General features: G+C 38.1%; 1 pseudogene; it reads right to left on the reverse strand.

Moving 5' to 3' along the window:
* Positions 1-13,618: 13,618 nt before the first annotated feature.
* Positions 13,619-14,093, reverse strand: LOC114044256 (annotated as a pseudogene).
* Positions 14,094-18,877: the final 4,784 nt, after the last annotated feature.

Genomic DNA, 18,877 nt, shown 5'->3' on the forward strand with positions numbered 1-18,877 from the left:
AAGAAGTACATGTAATCATTGTACTCCAGTTATACATGTACTACTGTCCACATGCAAATGTAACATTTTATAAATGGCACAATTTTTTTAAATGCCTTATTTAAAAATTTTGCACCCTTTAAATCCCAGAGCCTTATAGGAAAGCCCCAGGTAGCCTGCTTTACTTCCAGTTCTGGCTGTTCTTCTGAGCTTCAGTCATCTGAAAACTTAATGAGGATATCATCTTTGCCTTCATCCAAATAATCAATTAAGATATTAAATAGAATGCTGCCGAGGACTACCTTCTGTAGTACTTTACTAAAGACATCCTTCCAGTCTTTCATCAACCCATGAATTAACACTCTTGGGATCTTGTTATTTAATCACTTTGAAATTCAACTAATTGTGCTATCATCCAGACCCCATTTCCTCATCTTGGCTATAATATAATTATGAGAAACTTTATCAAGTTCCTTGATGAAATCTAGATATGTATATAACATAGCCCTGATCTATTAATCTACTAACTTTGTAAAAAAAAAAAAAAGGAAATGAAATGCTTTGATACAGAGGTCTCACAACTAGGCTGAGGAGATCAAAGACAGAAAGATCCTGTAAATATCAAAATATTCATAGCAGCATCTTTAGGTGATATAAAAAAACTGGAAATAAAATGGGTACCTGTCAACTGAAGAATGGCTTAACAGATTATAGAATTAAATGGGCTATTACTATTGTATCATAAGAAAGGAAAAGTATGAGGATTTAGAGGAACATGATAAGGCATATGAGTTGCTGCTCAGTGAAATAGTAAGAATCAGAAAAACAATATAGACAATGACTACAATAATGTAAATGAAAAGAATATTAAAGCTAGATCAAACATTGGGTAATTGTAATGATGATCTTGATCTGGCAAAAAAAATGAAATACATCTCCCTCTCTTCATTGGAAAGGTGAGAGACCCTGAAGATGGAATGTTGCATATGCTATCAGAAGCAGTCTTTATATCCATTGGTTATAAGGGAAAGATCTCTAGGTAGGTATAGCAGTTGTACATTCAGAAATGGCCGACACTGTTTTTTAAAGCAATAGTTAGGATTTCTAAATAATTACAATTTCATTAAAAATAATGGATAAGAGAGATGGAGCAAGGAAGGAAATGAGCTTAATCTGCATGACTTTTCCATGATAAACCCACATTGACTTATAGTGAATCTCATTTCTCTTTTACACAAACCATCCCTTTAATAATGTGACCTCTAACTGCAAATTATCAAAGGCAAGCCTACTGCACAAAGGATTCTTCCCCATTTTGAAAACTGGAAGGAACAAAATTTGCCCATTTCCAGTCTTGTGGTCCTTCTTTCATTCTGCTCAGTTTTTCAGAGATCATTGACAGTGGCTCAAAAGTCATATCTGCAAGTTCTTTCAGGCCTTTGATACAGGCTTGATAATTTGAACTTGGTGAGGGTAATTAGATGCTTTCTTACTATGGGTTTAATTCTTACTCAAATTGAAAATCACTCTCCTTTTCCGACTAAAACTCCAACTTAAAAATGGCTTATTAAAAATGGCATGTGAAAATATCTTGTTTATTACTGTATGATAGTGTTTTTAAGCATCTCTGAAACATATTCAAATAACAAATAGCCAAAGCATCTAAAAATTGTTATTAGTTTAAGATCATAAATGAAGTCAATGACAGAGTGCAGAAAAAAACTGAATTCCCATTTCCTAGTTTCCAGTTTAGCTCATTGAACCATATGATTTCTTAAGAAGTCATCATATTGGGGCAGCTAGGTGGCACAGTGGATAAAGAACTGGCCCTGGAGTCAGGAGGACCTGAGTTCAAATCTGGTCTCAGACACATAACACTTAGTAGCTGTGTGACCATGGGTAAGTCACTTAACCCTATTGCCTAACCCTCCCCCCAAAAAAAGTCATAATATTACAAACATATAATTGATTTCTTGAAAATACTTCATAACATGCTATATGATGAGCTATTAAGGACTATAATGTAGCTTCAGCTAGTAAATCATTATATAAATATGAATAAAGCATTAATTTCAGTATTACTGATCATACATTTAAAATACTGTATGTATAATGAAGTTTTCAGAAATAAGAATTTCATTTAAAATACCAGAAAGTATTAGAAGATGAGGCACATTTGTATGTTAATAAAAATTGGGGTATTAACCTAGTAGATATTTTAGGAGTTAAATTTTTTAACAAAATAATAATGATTTTTAAAGGATTGCAACTTTTTCCTTATGAGAAAATACATTGCATATTATGTGATACTTGTTTAGTAATAACATGTATTTTTATGGCATTTATTTGTTTTCATAGTTTTGACTCCTATACTGTCATGCACATTCACAATAAACTGAGCAAAAAGCAATACAATTGCTATTTTCCCTATCCTACTGAATGGAAATAGGTCAGAGCAAATAATTTTCAGAAAAAAATGAAAATTATTAACAACCTTTTTATGCCCCAAATCACTAATAGCTCATTTGATAAGCATTGTAATACACCATTCTACTGTCATCTTCCCCTAAAGAAGATACTACCCCCCAAGGTCATAGGTTTAGTCCTATGTGGGACCTGAAAAGCCATCTAATCTAACTCCTTCATTTTCTGGATGAAAAAGTAATGTTCAGAGATATTGAATCACTTGCCCAAGGTCTCACAAGTAGTAAATAACAGAGCTAGATTTCAAATCCAGGTTCTCTGATCCCAAATTCAGGGTTCTATCCTCCATAGTTCACCAAACCTCAAAGTCTCTCTAAAAAAAGCATCCCACATCAGAAAGTCCTTTTTAAGTTCTACTTTTTTTTTTACATTTTTTTTTCCTTTTAGGCAATTGGGGTTAAGTGACTTGCCCAGGGTCACACAGCTAGTAAGTGTCAAGTATTTGGTCTGAGGCCGTATTTGAATTCAGGTCCTCCTGACTTCAGGGCCAGTGCTTTATCCACTGCTTCATCTAGCTGCCCCCTAAGTTCTACTTTAAACTAACAAATTAATGGATAAATGTTTTAGCACTTAACTGGAGAAGGAGAAAAACAAGCTATTATTATTATTATTTTAAATAGACAAGGTTGATTTTTCAAAAATTAAATTCACCAACATGTTTGTGCTGTTAAATTCCACTTTGAAATTTTCTGATTTTCAGAGAATTCAAGGAAAATCCAAATCTTTTTAGCCCTATTATTAGTAGTCAATCTGTCAAGGAAGCAGGGGACTTGATTTTAACCTTTTTTAATGAATATACTTAACATACTCAAATTACTTCTATGGTTTGTTCTTCTGTGTTGTTGGAGACCCATCAGTAAATTATAGTTTACATATCTCTGGAGATTTTCTGGAGGAGGTGGAAAGTTGCATGGCCATCTACAAAATGGCAGACAGCCTCAGAGTTTAACCCCATGAGGTATCCTGAGGACCAACTTCTGCCACCAAAGAAAGGCAGCAAGTTAGCCTCTCCCCAGCAAAAACACTCAGCTCAAAGCTTGTTCATTTTGTTAATAGTTGATTTCAAGAGCAGTAATCTGTTTTCTTTCAAGACACTTCGATGGACTTTTCTGGGACTACTAATTCCTCTCATTCTCCAGACTGTAATTTACTTAAGTTTTTAAGTGAAAGCAGTTTAAGTTTCAAGCACTACACTTTTACATCATTTTGACTTTTAGCCATGGAAAATTACTGGGAAGTTGGGATCAAGTACTGGATGTATTGCTGACAAATTAATATAGCCAGATTTTTTATTAGTTGTCATTTATTTTTAAAGACCATTCTCTTTGAATGCTAAATGTTCCACAGGCTCTGAAGAGTTTGAGCAATCATGAAGCATCAGGACAATGCTCTGGTTCAGTTAAGCAAATAGTTTCAAAACATCTGATGATTCTCAAACACTGGAACTTTCCTCACCCACATTGATGAATGGCCCCAGTCTTTGACTCAGTTATGAAGTAGATGACATTTGTCTTTGGCAACCTATGGCCTCTTTAATCAGGTATTTATTTCCTGAGAAATGATATCTAATATAAATGTCTAGGGTTTTCATGTGATTCTTTGACTGCCCAAACCTCTTGGCAGCAATGTCCTATCCAGGTCTTTCCTCCAACTGGCAAGACACCATCCCCCAAACTTATCTCTCCAGTCATCCCTCTGCCAAACTTGCTTATTTTTGGCACTGCTGTTTCTTACATGTGGCTTTTCTATCTCCATGCCTTTCCACTGATGATCTCCCATCCCTCCTTTCCTTTATCTCATGAAGTCTTTTACTTCCTTTAAAACTCAGTTCAAGTACTATCTTCAACTTATAAGTGTGTTTATATGTTCATATATAAATATAAAAATATACATGTAAATATAGTAACATTAAAGTATAGATCAGTTTTATCAGGTGGAGTCATGCCCTGTGGGAAGAAATGTAAGATTAATTGAACAATTATTAAGTACCTACCATGTTCCAAAAACATAATGTTGGGCACTGAGGATAAAAAGATGTAAGTGAAATAATTCCTGCTCTCAAGGAGTTTGCTTTCTCCTAAGCAGACAATGAAGGGAGATATATGTGCATATGTACATATGCATGTATATCTGTGTATGTATGTATACACATACATATATGCATTGCACATATGTACATATCAGGAGCATCTCAATATCTATAGTTATATCCATATCTATATCTAACTTGATAGATAATTAACATTTGTTAAGTGCCTACTTATGTGTAGATACAAAGAAAAGCATAAAAAACAGGCTTTGCTTTTAAGGAGTTCACAGTTTAAGGGGGGAGACAACATACAAACATGTACAAATAAGATATAGACAAGATAAATTGGGAATTGTCTCAGAGGGAAGACATTAAACTAGGAAAGGTTTCTTGCAGAAGGCAGAACTTCAGCTGATATTTGAAGGAAGCCAGGGAAAGTAGAGATAAGGAAGGAGAAAGTTCTAGATTTGAGGGAAAGCAAGTCAAAATGCATGGCTGGGAGATGGAGTGACTTGTGAAAGCAGCAGTGAAAAGGCCAGAATCACTTATTTCAGATAATGTGGAGAGAAATAAATATAAGAAGATTGGAAAGGTAGGAAAGGGCCAGGTTGTAAAGGGTTTTGAACAACAAATAGAGGGTTATGCATTTGGTCCTAGAGGTGATAGGGAGCTATTAGAGTTTATTGAATAGGGTGAGGGGTGATATGGTCAGACCTACACTTTAGGAAGATCATTTTTACAACTGAGTAGAAGAGACACTATATTGAGGAGAGTCTTGAGTCAAGGAAACCAACCAGCATGCTATTTTAATGATCTAGGCATGACATAATGAGGGCTTGAAGCAGGGCAGAGTCAATATCATAAGAGAGAAAGGGGATAAAGTTAGAAATGTCAGGCCTTGACAACTGATTCAATACAGGGGGAGTGTGAACAAGAGTTAGAAGTTGAGGATGACACCTTCTTTGCAAGCCTGGGTGACTGAGGACAATGGTAGCCTTAACAGTAATAGGAAGAACAGCAAGTGAACTGTTGGAGTCAAGATGATAGAGTAGAAGTAAGCAGCCCTCTAAAATTCCTCCAAAGAGATCTTGAAAATGCACCAGACTGAGACTTGATGGGGATACGCAATGCAAAGTCACAGAGAATCATTTGTTCAGTCCAAGTTGGAATAGGGAGACAGGTCTGTGGACAATGGAGGTGTTGTCTGGTGCAGAGCACAACCCCTTCACCGAGCACAGAGAAAGCACACAGAGAAAGGCTATCACCAGTATAAGAGGAAGTCCCAGACCATGCCAGGGCTTCACCAGAGCCATACCAGAGCATCTCAAAGAGGACACATGCTCACTGGAAGTTTTGTCACTCACTATCCGGTTCTAGGTCACATATCCAGGGTAGACAGAGGTGGAGAATTTCATTCCCCTCTAAGGCAGGCCTTGGGCCATGTACCCAGAGAAAAGCAGATTTACAAACAAGCAGGAGCAATGCAGCTCTGAAGCTGACAAAAGGATAATAAGGGTGGAAATAACAAAACAAAACAAGAGCTTACAGTTCTATCACTCTGAACTAGCCTAATTAACCAACAGGTTGATAGAGAATGAGCCCAGAATCAGTCTGGTGTTGCTTTTATTCAAGCCTACGACAATACCTTGGAGAGCTCAGATCAGATGGGTAGCAATTGGAGACTTTAGGCTGGATCAGATCACTTTGGGAGCACTAAAAGCTTATCCAGGCTATCCCTGAGATCTTGAAACAAGGCAACATTAAATACTCCAAGAAAGCAGTGAAAGAAGCAGCCCAGACCTTTCCTCCAAAATTGCACATCAAGACTGAAGTTCGTTTTACTTAACTTTACTTGTTTGTGACAGGGGTTTTGTTATTTTTCCATTCTCAATTAAGGAAGAGAAAAGGGAAGAAGGAACGAAAAGTTGAATTTTTACTATTTTTTAATTGAATGTGATTTTTAAAATAGTCAAATAGAGAAGTTGGAAAAAAGAGAAGGTTTTGGGAAGAAAGATAATTCAACTTTGGATAGAAAAGGGGAGGGAAAGCTATAGAGGTTTCAGGAGGGATAAAAATGTTTGGAAAAATCACTGTCATGAGTAGGATATTAAAATGAGTATAGAGGCATAAAAAGATTGCCTTGCTTCAATGAAGATCCATTTGAAATAATGTAGAATAAACTTGCAGTGAAACCAATCAGTACAGCTTCATAATTTTTTTCCAGCTTCATTCAGTGGAACAGTGTCAGTTGAATTATCAGAATAATCAGAAGTCAGACTGAAAAGAGTTAAGAAGAGAGCGAGTGGACAGGAAGTGGAGACACTAGTCATAGATGGCCTTCTCAAAAAGTTCGACCCACTGAAGGAAAGAGAGATATAAGATGATTGGATAGCTAGCAGGGATGGATGGATCAAGTGAGGATTATATGAGTATGAAAGAATCATGGGAATTTTTGTGGGCAGTAAGGAAGCAGCCATAGACAAGCAGACATTGAAGATTAGTGAGAGGGTAGGGATGACAGGAGAACAATCTGCTGCAGAAGATGGGATGGAATGGGATCACTTGTGATTGTTGTGGGAGTGCTCTTTTCAAGGAGAAGGGCCACATCTCCATATTAAATAAGGGTGAAGGAGGAGAATAGTAGTGGGAGATATTGAGTAATTAATTTGAGATGAGAAGTAGAGAAGAGGGAACTCTGTAAATGGACAATTTTTTTCAGTGAAATATGAGGCAAGGTTCTCAGCTGAAAGAGTGAGAGGATGGCAAGTTATTTGAGGTTTCAGGAGGGATGAAAAGATTTAGAAAAGCCACTGTGGTGAGTTGGATGGTGAATTGATTACAGAGGTGTAAAAGAATTGCCTTGCTCCAGTGAGGACGTAGTTGAGATTATGTAAAATTGTAGTGAACTTAGTCTGCATGGATTCATGATTTTTTCAAGCCTCATTCAGCAGCATGTAAGTAGAAGTGAAGGCAGTAAGTGGTGGGAATAATCCAAGGCTGGGATTTGGCAGGGTAAGATCTTCCATATAATAAAGAGGCAAGGGACTCCAGAAAAGAATGTAGATTTAAAACTGTTCACCTAGAGGTCAAGAGGGGGAAAGGAAAGAGAGTATAGTCAGTGCAGTGGTAATGACCTAAGAAAGAACTGAAGGGTTAAGTGATTGGACATCACAATGAGGAAGGAAAACAAGGTCTGGAGTTGTAAGATGAAGGAATAGATAAAATGACAACAGATGATGATCTGATGAAGGAACTTCAGAGTTAATAAACATGAATGTGGAATACTTTAGCATAAGATCAGATTAAAGGGCATAACCATCTCTTTGTATAAATGTAATAGAGTGAAGAAGTAGGTCATGGGAAATGATGAGGGATTGAGGGTGTTTGAGGGAATATCAGTTTGTATGTTGAAGTCCAAGGCAGAAGTTGGGGAGGAAAGGCTATGAACCAGATTATGAATTTATAGAGGAAAGAAGGAGAATATCCTGAAGGCTGGTAGAAAAGTCACAGGAATCTTGATTGGGTGATAAATATGGATTGACTGGACCTCAAAGAAAGAGGTTACTAAGTGATGGTGGTAGAGGGAGAGCCTCAAAGTAGGGATGAAAAAGTAGTATTCCCAACTCCCCTATCTTGACCTGTGAGTCAATCTTTGTTTTTGTGCTCTGTGTATCTGCTTGTCTATATATCTATCCTTCCATCTGTCCAGACAACCATCTATCTAAAGCAGGCAAACATCCTCAACCTAGGGTCTGTTCTTTTAAAAATATGTTGATAACTGTATTTCAATATAATTAAATTCATTTGTAATCTTACGTATTTTATTTCATACATTTAAAAACATTTTTCTAGGAAGGAATCCATAGAATTCACCAGACTGCCAAAGAGGTCCATGACACAAAAAAGTAGTTAAGAACACCTCATTGAAAAAAATGGCTACTATGTGTCTGTAAGCACTATAATTAGAGAAACCCAGTGAAGAAAAATAACCAACTGAAATAAATAGCAAGCAAAAGTGCCACTGCTCTATCATAAGTCACTGGTAATGTTAGTTGGGCATTTTAAGAATAAGTAGGAAGGACTATTATGGATTTGTATACACTTAAATGTGTATATATTGCTTCCAGGAATATAATGAATGCTTCTTCAGAAAAGTATCTTTCATTTTTTCTTTGTATCCCCAAGATGTAGCAATTCTAGTTGGCACATCTAGATGGCACATATTAGGCTTTCAATAACTATTTGTTGATTAATGGACTGACCAATTGATTACTTACTGTTTGCTGGTAGATAATTAGGATAGCCACAACCATGGTGCCTTTAAGCAAATTTTCTTGCTTGTGGAACAAGAGTCTGACCCAGATAAAGTCTCCAAGACTTGGGAAGGGTTTGATTCCTGAGAAGTTCTCCTAATGTGAGTGAATGTGCCTCTGTGTGTCTTTCCCAGTGTCATCGTCAGAAGAAAAGAGCCTGTGTGGAAGAGTGTGTGGTGTGTGGGCATCCCTTCCTTGGGTGTTGGTTTTATGGCAGCATTGGGTAGCATCCCCCAGTGCTAAGGGATCCATTTTCCTGGATCTGTAGAGCAATTTTCAGGTCCAGTCCAGTGTTTCTGATAAGGTGTTTGTTCTAAGACTCAACCCTAATACCCTAAGGGCATGTTTGATAACCTAAAGCTGAACTGTAGCTCTAGTGGTAGCATTTTAGATGCTGATGGCATGGTGGTGGGTGAGACATTTGGGTGTAAGAGAGCTTCTTGGTGTCCCACTGCTGTCACTCACAGTCTTGATTGCCCTATCCTCCACATTACTCTCTTGAGCATTTGCATCCTGAAACCTATCTAGAATGACTCAGAGAATGCATTATTCCATAGGCTAATCAGACAGAATCTATCTTAGAGACTTCCATCACTACTCTTCTCTTACTGATTTATAACCCTGCATAGGGAGACATACTTGGACACAGGCTGCTGTCCTCTCTAAATAAAGCCTGTCTCCCACAAGCAACACATGCCTGGAGTTCAAATTCTCCCTGACTCAATCAATCTTCCCTATACAATCTCTGAAAAATATTCAGCTCTGTCCTTCTATGGATATAGGGCCACAACCATACCCTTTATATTCCCTCTATTATTTCTTCCAGGCTCTTCTCTATATGTACTCCTTGAATCCTCTCAAAATGAACTTTCTTTTTATTCCTACTGTTGTTTCTTCATGCATTGTAATTTTGGCCACAAACACTACATCACTGTCCATGGTGGGGGGAGCAAAAGAAAGAACATTGAACTTGGAGGTAGAGATTCTGAGTTTGAATCCCTGCTCTACCACTTACTATTAACAGGAGGTAAATATAAAGTTAGTTAACCTCATTGGACCTCAGTTTCCTCACTACAAAAGTAAGGGCACTAAATGGCATTTAATAACACTTCTGTCTCTCAATCAATGCTCTCACTTCCAAGTTCATCTCCAATCCCTCATCAACCAAATATTGGACCTACGGCTGAGTCTGAATCTTCCTTAACAAGTCCATAAAACTGCAAGCACATTATTCCCCTCTACTGACTTCAGCCCATAGGGAATCTTTTTTCAATCCTGAAGCATCTTTGACTCCTGAAACTTTGGTGCCTTTTAAATCACACTACTTAGCTATCTCTTATTCCATCTCTCTGTAAGGTCAGCCCTGCCTTACTCAGGTCCTAACTCCATAGAGGAACAGAAAGTACAAAAAGTGAGTGCCATAATGTACACCTAAAATTGCATTTGGAAATCTTATTGTGAACCAATTCAACTACACAATGCCCTCACCTCTTGAATACCTCAGACTTTTATCATCTTTGGATCACTGGTACCATTCACTATCTTTGCTCCTACACACATGCTGCTGAATGAAGATGGAGAAAATCATATAATCATTCTAAGTCTACTACAAATTTATGGTACACAATCTCTACTGGACCCTCACTATTGCTAGGCAATCCTACTATACCTCCCATATTAACTCACTATTCCATTCTCTTCCAAAAAACCACTGGAGTTCAAATTCTCCCTGACTCAATCAGTTTTCCCTATACAATCTCTGAATAATATTAAGCTCTGCCCTTCTTTGGACATAGGGCTACAACCATACCTTTTATATGGCTCTTCCAAAACTTCTTTATTTTTCCAAAACAATCCTTCCTCAAACCTCCCATGGGTCCCCCTCTCCCACTTCTCTCAACAGAATCTTGTCTCACATTTTACAGAAAAAAATGAGGCCATTATCTTTTTTCCCTTCTTCTTCTTCTTCTTCTCCTATCACTCAGATACCTTCTGCCCCTATCTCCTTCACGCTTGTCTCACTCACATGATGAAGGGGCCTTGCTCGTTACTAAAAGCTACTTCTCTACTTGTTCAATAAGTAATCTCATTTCACTGTATCTCATCTAACAGATTGCCATCTTTGTCATCTCCTCTTTCACTTACTTTTAATGTCTGCCTACCTACTGGCTATTCCCCTATTTCCTTTCTACCCATGCCCATGTCTCCTTCATTCTGAATAAAACCCTCCCTTGATCCTTCCATTCCTGCTATCATCCTATATCTCTTCTACCCTTTGTAGATATTCCTCAAAAAGGTGGTTTACAATAGTTGCCTCTACTTTCTCTCCTCTGACTTTCTTATAATCCTACTTCTGACCTTATTAGTCCACTGAAACTGCTCCCTCCAAAGTTACCAATAATCTCTTAGTTGCCAAATCCAATGGCCTTTTCCAAGTCCTCATTCTCCTTGGCCTCTCTGTAGCCTTTGATACTGTTAATCACTCTCTCCTCCTCAATACTTTTCTCTCTGTGTTTTCACAGCACTTCTTTCTCCTGGTTCTCTTCCAACCTATCTGATTGTTTCTTTGCTAATTGTAGGTATCTCTCAAGGTTCAATTCTGAGCCCACTTCTCTTCTTCATGTACAGTATTTCACTTGGTAATCTCATCAGCTCCCATAGATTTAATTATCCTCTCTGTGCTGATTATTTTCAAATCTATCTATCCTAACTCGAACTTTATGCTATGCTACCTTCCAATCTCACATCTCCAACTGTCTTTCAGATTTCTCAATATGTCCAAAACAGAAATTATCTTTTCCCCAAAATCCTACCACGACTTTCCCTATTATGATAGAGGGCATCACTATACTTCTAGTCCTTCAGGATCACAATTTTGGAGTCATCCTGGACTCCTTACTATCTCTCACTGCCCCCATTGCCCATAACCAATCTGTAACCAAGGCCTATTGATTTCATTCTTTTCAATATCTCTCAAATGCTCTCTCTTTTCTTCTCTGACACTGCCACCACTCTAGTATAGGCCCTTATCACCTCATGCCTGGACTATTGAAATACCCTGCTGGTAGGTTTGACTGCCTCAAGTCTTTCTTCACTCCAATCCATCTTCCATTCAGCCTCTGAAGTGGTTTTCCTAAAGTTCAGGTCCAATGACATCACCCCTACTCAGTAAATTCCATTGGCTCCCTATTACCTCTAGGATCAAATATGTAATACTCAAAGCTCTTGATAACCTAGCCTTGTCTCTTCCTACTTTCTAGTCTTCTTGTACCTTGCTCACCAACACATATTCTTTGATCCAGTTACAGTGGCTGTTCTACAAACAAGACACTCCATCTGTCTACTCCAGACATTTCCTCTGGCTATCCCCCATACCCAGAATGCTCTCCCTCCTCCACTTCATTGATCTCCCTTGCTTCCTCTAAATCCTAACTAAAATCCCATCTTGCACTGAAAGCCTTCCCTAACCCTTCTAATAACTTCCCCTTACTAGTTATCGCCTATTTAATCTATTTATACTTTACTTTGTACATATTAGTTTGTATGCTATCTTCCCCTCCATTAGCTTGTAAGCTCCTTGAGAACAAGGATTGTCCTTTGCCTCTTTCTGTATTCCCAGTGCTTAGAATAATGCCTGGAACAGAGTGGGCACTTAATAAATTTGATTAATTGGCTTATTAAAATCTAGCCACTGCTCAGAATTTTACAATCTATCCAATAGCTCACAGGTGCTCAGATTCCTTAAGAGTCTGGCTGATATGGCGGATCTTTAATAAACCTTCTATAAAAAAAATAGTAAGTTTGATTGATTGATTGATTATCAGCCCACAAATACATGGAATTTGGATTTCTTCTCTCTGGAACTCAATGGCATATAGTGATTGGTCTATCTGCTCCAATCCAAAAGAGCTAACCTCGACCAGTTTACAATCACCCACTCAATATTTCTCATACTGCAGAGGCTGAGCTCCTCTAGGCAATATCTGAGTCTGAAATATGTCAAAACTAAAAGAGAAAGGGGAAAAAAAAAGGTAAAATTACTAAAATCAAAGGTCTTTAAATGTTTTTGTTATTTTATGACTATTGGTTTCTTTGTTCTTTCAGGTGCTAGGGCACATTCAATTTGCAGTTTGAAAGTAGCCATTCCTTTATTCACTCAGAACAAGTGCTAATTTACTCTAGGTAAGAAGTAATAAACACTGGTTTCACTTCTTGCAATACTTGGTACTTCTCTTGTGGAAAGGCAGCTATGAAGGTGGGTGGGGGGAGAGGGAAGGAGAACACCAGGGTGAGAGAACTGTGGCCTAGTGAATCAATGTGCTTCTGTGTGCTTTTCCAGTTGGACAGTGTTTCTCAGTCTGGGATTAGGAGCTCCTGGACAGCCACAGAAGGAGGAAGAGACTTGGGTGTCAGGAACCGTAAGGCCCTGGTACTGGCCAAGTAAATAGGGGGTAAGCCAGCTTTCTGTCCCTTTGAAGATATAATTTTGAGTGTTCTCCTTTCCAGAATTTAAGCTCTTTTGTAGAACCCAAAAAAGAGCTCCACATAGCTGTCTTATGGTGACCATGCCAGCAAGATGAATACAATTTTCATTGGCATGGCTTTTAAGACAAAAAAAATGAAAATCATTACATTAGAAAATATTAGGTGCTCTCATTCAAATCTTGGTAATACATGGGAATATCAACAAAATATGAGAGTGGTATAGCATGGTGGGGCAAAAGGAGGCAAAACACTTGGGTTCAAGTCCTACTTCTTTCTTTTTTTTTTTACTGGAAAACTTTTAATTGTAAGTGGAGTGGGACAGCTGGACACAGTTTAGATGATTCCAATTTTGTTGGCAACATCTAAAGCATCATAGTCTGGAGCAAGTCAGACATAGGCCTTCTTCTCTCCATCAAGCCGGATCAGTGTGTTGACCTTGGCCACATCAATGTCATAGAGCTTCTTGACCTCCTGCTTGATCTGATGCTTGTTGGCCTTGACATCCACAATGAAGACCAGGGTGTTGTTGTCCTCGATCTTCTTCATAGCAGACTCAGTGGTCAAGGGAAACTTAATGATGGCATAGTGGTCAAGCTTGTTCCTCCGAGGGCCACTTTTCTGTGGGTATTTGGGCTGCCGTGGAAGTCTTAGTGTCTTGGGTCGCTGGAATGTGGGAGACGTTCAGATCTTCTTTTTGTGGCTGTGAACACCCTTCAACACTGCCTTCTTGGCCTTCAAGGCCTTGGACTTAGCTTCTGTCTGGGGGGGGGGACAACTGCTTCCTTCTTTGCCTTTGGCGCCATCTTGGGGGAAAAGCTCAAGTCCTACTTCTAAGGAGAAGCTAGGTGATACAGTGGGGAGAACATCAGACCTGGAGATGGGGACACCCAAGTTCAAATACAGCCTCAGATACTTATTAGCTGTGAGACCCTGGGCAAGTTGCTTAACCTCTGTATGCCTCAGTTTCCTCCTGGTTACTGTAAATATCAAATGAAATAATATTTGTAAAATTCTTAGCACATCATCTGGTGCTTAATAAAGACTTGTTTCCTTCTTTCCCTCCTGAGCTTGGAGTCATGGGAATTAAGTTAGAATCCTGGCTTTGCCACTTACTACAACTGTGTGATTGTGGCTATTTAATTTCTGTGGCCATTGATTTCCTCATCTTTGATATAGAGGTATTGAAGTAGAGGATCTCCAAATAAGGATTGTAAATGTATGATTCTTTAAACACGCTATCTGTGCAGTCATGGGCAAATCATTTAACCTCTCCCAGGCATCTCTATCATTGAGAGTCAAAGATGAATTACTCATCTAACTTAAGTTTCCATTCATGGAATCCTCAGAACCAGTGAAATTATTGATCAGATGCTCCTCCCACTCAAAAGCAAAATTCACATGACTAGTCCAAGTATTATGGTACCAGTAGGGTTCAGGTTTGCCAATCACTGAACTGGTACTAAACCTAAATGTCTCCAGACATCTTCAGATCCCTGGAAACCAAATTAAGAGTCAAATTCTTCCTTTTATGACATGTTTCTTAATATGATAACAGAAATGCCAGTTCCTTCCATCAATGCCCTATATGTCTTTGTTTTCCAAACAATGATGAAATTGTATTTTGAGTAAAAGGAAAAAATGCTTTCCTCATTATTAGAGTCAGTCCAAACAAAGTCATAGTGCAATATAAATATGTGGTACTACCATTTTATTACCAGGCTTTGAAGAGTAGTACAACTCATCCTACAAGGAAAGATGGCTCATCTCCCAGGCCTCTTGACAATATCCTAAAAGTTATATCCCCAACCTGAAATCTTTAATTGAGGAGGATCTAGCAATATAATTGGCAAGTGTCAGATTCAGAAGAGATTTTGACTGTCATTTCAGCTGTTCTCCAAAAATCGTAGGATGATAGATTCTACAATCTGTTAGAGATAATAGGACAGGATAATAGGAGGAAGAGATCTCCTAGGTTGTCTGTTTAAAAAAACAGAGATTCAGGAAGTCAATGACTTGCCAAAGGTAGTAAGGAGTAGCAAACAGTAAATGTCAGAGAAGAAATTTGAACCCAGGAACTCTAATTCTAGACCTAATATTTTTTCCACTGATAATTTATCTTTCTTTGATTTGGAAGCATATTGCCCATTCTCACAGACACCTCAAAGTGATGAGAAAACTCCTATATAATACACCCAAGAACCCAGAACTGAAGAGAAAGCAAATCAGATTTCCCAGACTTCCTAGCGGCTCCCAAAGGCAAGCTGGAAGCCCCACAGCACCCAACTTTGTGGCTTTCATAGAATTTCAAGAAGGAAATAAATACTCAAGATCTCCTGTCTTTTCAGAATCACCTCCCAACCACTTCTGTCAAATCTGAATTCAAGATGCCCTGGCATGTCTCCATAAGGGCAAGGGGAAATAAGTTTTTTTGAATGAAAATATGTTAATGAAGCCCAGACTTTTATCTTGGCCCTTTAGCTGTGGGACAAAAGTTCCAGGAACATCCCAACCAGAATCTCCTTTTTTCACAGTTAATCATTTCCACTGTCATCTGAAATTTAAAGGTGGGAGGGGGGAGAGCAAGGAGAGGACTCTTTCTTTGGCTACAATTTCCTTTGGGACTGAAGTACCTCCTATTATCTTTCCTCTGTTATGAATCATCACAACATCACCTTAAGCCAACTATTTATGGAATATAAGAAATCACCTTATTATTATGTGAGAATTCTTAGAAACAAGATATATACTCTGCCACAGGGGAAATGACAAGCAGCACATAGATTCTAGCATGGTTCTAATTAAGATATAGCCTAGAAAGGATACATAGGAGTGTTTGCTAAGCTGGTATAGTAAGACAAGTTGTTATAAAACAATTTCTCCAAAAGTCTGTGGCACACTCTCCACCAGTATAAACAGAATCCGGGGGATGGCAGGCTCAATCTTAGACAGCACATGTGGCTTAGGGGCAATTCACAACTCCTGGTTGCTAGAAATCCTTTTCTCCTCTTTTTGAGGTATATTCAAGAAATTTCCATAGGCATGGTAAGTTTCTTTGCTCATTTCTTTGCAGAGTTATGCATCCTGTCTGTCTTCAGCTTCTGATGCAGAAATTACTGCTTAGCTGCCATTACTCAGAGAGGCAGTATTAGGATGCCACTGGGAAAATAGTTAATCCCTCAGATTTCCAAAGTTCACCAGGTTCTCCTACCTCAAAAGGGTCAAGGAGAGTAAGGTTAATGCCTATGTGCTCTCTTCTCCCTGCTCCCATAGTGACACCTTCCCAGGGGACTTAGCTATAACATTCTTCTTGTTTACTGTTTCAAGAAGTCTAATTCTTGGTTTTATATTGCTTTGCTATTTTATAGAAGACCCACAGGTCATGCCTAAGTTTATTCAGCCAATATGAGTGTTCCTCTTCATTCAATTGCTCATCATAGACCTTGATCTAAATTGATCAAGGCTTTTTCATAGTTAGTTGGAATTCCTTTCCTTGATCTGATCGATTAGAGAGGTGGAGTTCCCACCAGATTAAAGTACAGAGTAAGGTAAAGTATTTTATCACTTACATTTAAATGGGGTAGATAATTTGATTGGTTTATCTCTATCATAGCATGTAAAATGAAGGTAATAATAGCTACTTCACAAGGTTGGTGTGGGGATCAAATGAATTTATAATGTAAAAGCACTTAGAAACTAGAGAATACTATATAAATGCCAGCTATTCATCATCATTATTATTATCATTATTATTAATCTCACCCACCCTTGTTCTGTACAGGAGACAGTAAGTGTTGGTCAAATGAATGAATGAATTAGTTGCATGAGCCAGGCCCCCTTGGATCTCAGGATCTTCATCTGCAAAAGTGAAGTAATAGGACTAGCTCATCTCTAAGGGTATAGTTGGTGTTAACATTTTGGGCCCTAAGATTCTTTGGGGTGCTATGTGAACAGTGAATACACAATGACCTTCACTAGCCTTTTCCAACTACTTGCAAGAGGGTTAACTGTCATTGGCAAGTTACTCGAAGTGTTGAGCTGAAGAAGTTAGGTTAGCTAGACCTCTGTTACTCTAACTGGATCCTGAGAAGAGTATACCCACTATTAAAGTTAGATGCATTCATTTTTCAAGAGAAGGGAAACTTCAATCATACTCCAGTTCTTTGGAAAAGCTATGAATAAATAAATAAGTTAATGCAAATTTCTTCAGCCTTGGAGATGCTTTTGTTATAGAAAATCCTTTCTGTAAAGTAGACTGTACCTCTAAAGAAACTGTCTGATCTGACAGTGTGTCTAACAGAATCATGGCATAGGAATGACCTTTTTTCAGCCTGTAATAGGCAGATACAATTGATAAAGGACTCCCAAAGAAAATTCAAGATCTGTCCTAGTACTGGCATTAGATTTCAACTCAAATCTTGCCATATTTTTTTTATAAAGCATGTTAGAAATGAATTTCCACAGTCATTAAAATCACCACTTGATCACCAGTATCCATGCCCAAAGTATACAAGGAATTGAATAGTTCAGAAGAAGATTGAATTGTAGCACTATAAAAAAGTATTGCTAAAAAGGATTTCTTCTTTTGTATTTTTGGTAGGACCCTAGGATTTAGAGCTAAGGTCGTAAGTGACAGAGTAAGCACATGAACCCAGAACCTCAAAATTTCCACATGCACTAGAAATTCTTTTCATTATACTATGCATCCAATGTTGCATCCTTGGTAGGTAAACTGCCACCAAAGATGAAACATTGGGTGCCTGGTGTAATGCATCCAAGGAGGTGTTTACCTTATCTGCTACTAGGACCAGCTGTGAATACAGCTGAACTTACTGAGCCACCATGGACTTATTGAGATCAGAGGTTCTTAATAATTTTTTGTGTCATGAACCACTTTGGCAGACTGGGGAAACTTATGAACTCCTCAAAATAATGCATTAAATAATATCTGCAGTTAATGCACAAATTTAGTAATAATGCATTCTAAATGCATTAAATAAAAGATGTGGGATTACAAAGGAAACCAATTACATTTATATACAGTTGTTAATATTTTAAAAAAATAAAGAACTCCTGATTTAGATAGTTCCTGCAGAGAAGTTCATACAAGACACTCTACAGATTTCTTACTTTGAATAATCCCTCTGTACCCTGACATGTTTGATTCTTTTTTGCTCTCTGGTGTTACTCCAGGCCTGCCCTCTCACTCTCACCAACTGCTTCCACTGCTTTTGCCTTAAGTGTAAGAGGACTCTGCCCTGGATAAAAGAAAGATTAGCTGATATTAAAGAAAGATGGGGAATAAGGAAGCCCAGTACAAGTCCTGCTTTGGATGCCTACTGACTGACTATATAACCAGGAGCTAATCACAGTAATCTCTCAATGACCCCTCCTCTCCTTGCAGGAAACTCTCTAAAACTATAAATAATAGAGGAATTGCAAATCCACATCCTCACACGGCATTTCCATAATAGGTACTCCTTATAACTATTATATCACAGGTCTTATGAATACCAATTTGTTTATTCTAAGAAAGAGACAAATGAAATTGGGGTGCATATGTCCACAGTTTAATTTTTTTCAAGTTGGC

The sequence above is a fragment of the Vombatus ursinus genome, unplaced genomic scaffold (assembly GCF_900497805.2).
Source record: "Vombatus ursinus unplaced genomic scaffold, bare-nosed wombat genome assembly UNPS02014772.1, whole genome shotgun sequence".
In the NCBI taxonomy this organism is placed as follows: Eukaryota; Metazoa; Chordata; class Mammalia; order Diprotodontia; family Vombatidae; genus Vombatus; species Vombatus ursinus.